The 4,988-nt window shown below is 30.5% G+C and overlaps 1 long non-coding RNA gene across 1 annotated transcript; it reads right to left on the reverse strand.

Moving 5' to 3' along the window:
• Positions 1-132: 132 nt before the first annotated feature.
• Positions 133-1,665, reverse strand: LOC123553464 (uncharacterized). Its single transcript, XR_008369457.1, has 2 exons — positions 1,225-1,665; positions 133-1,067 (listed from the first exon to the last, which is right to left on the reverse strand). It is a non-coding gene; the product is annotated as an uncharacterized LOC123553464 (long non-coding RNA).
• Between the last annotated feature and the right edge of the window lie 3,323 nt (positions 1,666-4,988).

A 4,988-nucleotide genomic window follows, 5' to 3' on the forward strand; every position in this document is an offset into this window, starting at 1 on the left:
GATCAAATCAAGGGTTTCCTTCGTAGTACTTTGTACTTTGACCCATTTGGACTTCCTCCGCCGAAAGAAGTAATTAAATATATACCCGGAGTAAAGTATAACAACATACAATATCAAGACAAAACAAGTGTATTGTGTGGTTATTATTGTTTATTTCTTTTAAAATGTTACAAGATGGTATAAACATTTATGATTTATTGTATAAAATACTGAAAAGTTAACAATATAAAACAAAAAGAACGAACAATCAATGTCATGTCTCATTAACTGATATTTCTAACATCAGATTATTATCCTGCAGAAAATTGTGAAACAATCCTATGCTTGAGTGATAACAAGTAACAAGTAAGAATCTATGATATTCAGTTCGAGGGTTCAAAGCAATAAGGGTGTATCTACATATAATAATCATATGTAGATACGCCCTTTTTGCGTTCAACCCTCGAGTTGTGTATGCAATTGTGAAACAATCCTACGCTCGAGTGATTACAAGTATGATATTCAGTCATGTAAGCAGTTGTAAAACAATCCTACGCTATAGTGATTACAGGAAACAAGTGAAAACTATGATATTCAATCATGTATGCAATTGTAAAACAATCCTACGCTTGAGTGATTACAAGTATGATATTCAGCCGAATATGCAATTGTGAAACAATCCTACGCTCGAGTGATTACAAGTATGATATTCAGTCACGTAAGCAGTTGTAAACCAATCCTACGCTCGAGTGATTACAAGTATGATATTCAGTCACGTAAGCAGTTGTAAAACAATCCTACGCTCGAGTGATTACAAGTTCTCTTCTTGAAGTTTTTCCAATTGTTGTTATAATTCGTTTATCTAAGTAGCTTTTTCAGATATATTTTGTTTTAAGCAATCGTTTTCTTCGTGATGTTTTGCATATTGACGTTGTAATTCATCTGGATGCCAGACATACTGTTGAATGAGTCTATAATATTTTCCGCAGTATAACGAATTCCATGTTTGTATGTCAGGGCCGTTGGGATATCTTTCTTTCAAACACCCAGTTAGATAATTAGTATCTCTTGGCAATTCTTGAATACACCTAAAACGAAATAAAATAACTTTTAAAAAATCATCTCAACTCATGTATTATGCAACGTATAAATAAGCTGTTTACGCCAATATTAAAATATTCAAGCGATGGGTAAATAGTTAGACACATAATTACTTTTCTAAAGCTTATTAAAAGCTAAACTTACATTTTAGATGTTTAATTCCACTTATTTCCGTTGTATAATTCAACAATACAAACGTATTTGTTTATTTACGTGAACGAATGTTCGAATGTTCTAGATGCGGAAGTGGAAATCAATGCATTTTCATTGGTTGGCTTTTAAAAGTACGTGGGAATATATTTACTACACTTCATTCATAAAGCTAGCGTAGTAAATCCGATACACCATGCGTCATTTATCAATAAGGACAATACTATTGAAAATTGTTTTTCAGTGTTTCCTTCCGGGTTTTTAATGAAATATATTTTATATAAAATATATATGTTTTCTTCACTGGTTTCAAAACCTGTGGTGTTTTAATTGTGTGAGTGGATCTTGTTCCCGGGGACTTACGTCCATCAAAACGAATGTTTCTGAATTGGTCAGCATTGGTCAGTTAAGGTCAAAATGGGGTCAATTTGGGGTCAAAACGCCAAAAGCGCTATATATAATATTACTATTGTTCTTCTTAGTAACCCTTATATATCAACATTATTTTTTTTTGTAATGAGTGTCATCCGTATGTGTTTAGAATTTAACGCTTATAAATTTTGTAAAATGCAAATAAATTCTTATGACCGCATAATTTGAATTTATTTAAATTTCGAAATGTCTTGAACAACATGTATACTTTCAAAATACACTGTCATACATAACTATTTGCGGCCACATCTTCAGTTTTTCGTTGAAATAACTAGCACATTTGGGATAGGTTCTGTTTATTACAAATGACCCCTTAGTGTGACATGTAGATATTTGACTTTCAGTAATAAGTTTTGAATGTTGTTGCTTATCTTATGCAACACTATACTTTTCTATTTTCAATCAGGAAATGCTTGACGGACCCCGACCACATCTGACATCCCAACCACCTCATTAGCAATCATTTGTTGTTGTGAGAATCAGTTGTTTAAAATGAAATAGAAGTAATGCTTGTGACTGTGCTGTTATCTGCTATAAAGTCGTGAATCAAAAGTATTTTGTACTAAATGATTTAACCGCAAGTGCTTTTCTTCGGCGTTTCGAATCCGAAAATATTGTGCTTTGTTAATACCAAGACTCTAAAACTGTTCTTGTGATGCTAGATTTTAATAATATCATTTGCAGAACATGATGCAATGTGAATGCATGCAACGTTCTTTTTAAAAGTTTCTTTTTTATTTGCTAGCGCTGTTTGAAAAGACCTTGGTCTCCTTAAAATAATCTGTATAATTTATTTTGTATATTTTCTAAATTTGTTCCAATATAATTATTGTTCCTTCTCAAGGAAAGGAACACTTATGGTGTACATGTCACACTTGACTGAGCAGAAAATAGATACAATGGTATCATCAAAGGCATCCGAATTCCAAGAGGGCGCCGCCATCTTGGCTTCATGCATATTCATTACAATTAGCCTCTTTGACAATGTGTGTTTACGCATCTTTAAGTCAGTCTTTAGTGAAATACAACTACGTAATAACAGACCTACCAGAAACAATAATAATTATAGTTTGAATCGGCGAAAATAATGAATTCATAAAATCGTGTATCGAATTCGGCCCTATTAGCCTGGCTTCCTGGCTGCATGGTTATTTTTATATAAATACTGGAAACATTTTTTAAGAAAATTTTAAGCCTCTACAATAGCACAATTTTATCTGATGGCTGAACCATACAGCCAGGTGAAAGTTGGCCAATGTAACCCTGTAGACCTGATAAAAGTAATTCACAAGAACGTAACCCACATTTATTGGATACATTTAAAGTTAATGCAGCAAATAATAATTGCATATTGGAATCTTGGCGTCTTGAAGTTGGTAATGGTGTTGTTTTTTTTTTATCCCGAAACGGAATATACAAGAATATCAAGAATTTATGATAATGTTCTTAACTATTTTCATAAACAAATTAATAAAACTACTGGAAGTCTCTTAAATTTTTTAAATTTTAAAAGTTTGTTTGGATCTGTTAATTTTAACTTAATTTAAAAAGGAATGCAGAAGATCCTAAGCATATTACATTGACAGCTAAATCAAATATTCCACCAAATAAAATAATATATATATATAAAATATATAATGGCATCAAATTATATTGAATATAAAGTAGGTTTAACAGATGGACAGAAAAAAAATAGCACAAGCCTATAACAACAAAATTCCACATACTTTTAGATTAAAATATAAACAAATACGTGGAAAATTTCCTTTACTTTTAACCAAATACACAGATTAATCAAATTGAAAAATCTATTAGCAATAAGAAGGGATTAGAAATTACAATTTCAAATTTCTTAGTGAAAAAGGTATACAGATTGATTCTCAACGAAGACCTTACAGACGGATTCCTATAGTAAAAAATAAATAAAATTTATAAACAAACCTATTTTTAACTTTGAAATTGAACAATGGGTAAAACAATTAAAAATTAAAAACTTTAGGGGTATATTTAGTAGAAATAATCTACCGAAAACAAAGTTAGATAAAGAGTGCGGAATTATAAATTTAGATGACTCTGTTGGGCCTGGAACACACTGGGTATGTTATGTAAATAAAATATATTTTGACCCATTTGGATTTCCTCTACTCAAAGAAGTAACCATTTATATCTCGGATGCAAAATACAATATCATACAATATCAAGACAAAACAAGTGTATTATGTGGTTATTATTGCTTATTTTTCATAAAACTGTTACAAGATGGTATAAACATTTATGACTTATTGTATAAAATACTGAGAGTTAACAATGTAAAACAAAATGAACTAACAATTATGAATTATTTTAATCAATAAAACCAAAACTATTGTATTTTTTTTTTCAATCTGGGTAGTTTGTTAAGGTTTTTAATGAAATATAGTTTAAATAAAAATATATGTTTTGTCAAACCAACGGTTTTCACAGTAATTTGTTAAAACCTGTGTTTTTTTAGTTTGCCGGCATTGGTCAGTTTAGGTCGAGGGTAAGAATTAAAATGAAAGCAAACTGTACCTATAGTCTTATAATTTATTCTACTAGTCATAGATTAATATTTAATCACAATTGTTACAGGATTAATGCGGAAAGAGCTTATCTCAATGCAACAAAAGTTGTCAAATACATGCATATTTTATGACGGGAGAAAATGTTTTAAGTCTAATAAAATAAGTTAAGATCAACTGTCTGAGCTGACATTTAGATATAATGACATTTGTACCAAATAAAACATCATAAATATAAACAAGAAATAAAGTGTATAGATGAACGCAAGCTAGGATTAGGTTGGTTATTATTTGTGTCATTGATTAATCTCTAGTACTTTATCTAAAGGATATGATGTCCTTAGCCTTTACTTGAACAACGATCAAGAACATCTCTTATGGTGTCAAGTACATCTTGACATTAGTTCTCTTTCGGGCATCATAGGAAGATAATTAAGACATTTCTATAATATTTAGACACAGCAAAGAACTAAACATGAATGCCATTTTGTATTAAAATTTAGTGTAAACTGAACATAAACGCATAAGTTTTTTTTATATTCATAGTCATTTGACTCGCCAATGAAAGAGAGGAGAGGATGAACACCGTCTTAAACTTGACTTATGAGCAAAAATTCATACCACTCAAATCATATATTCCCCATTTGCTTTTCAAAAACTGTAAAATCTAAAACAAAAACGCATCCAGATAAATGATAAAGTATTGTATCATAGTTATGGCGTGGTTTTACGCATCAGTATTTACTGAACAAATCGAACCGACTAATGTAAATGTGAACACTATAC

This window comes from Mercenaria mercenaria, unplaced genomic scaffold, assembly GCF_021730395.1.
Source record: "Mercenaria mercenaria strain notata unplaced genomic scaffold, MADL_Memer_1 contig_4441, whole genome shotgun sequence".
Lineage (NCBI taxonomy): Eukaryota > Metazoa > Mollusca > Bivalvia > Venerida > Veneridae > Mercenaria > Mercenaria mercenaria.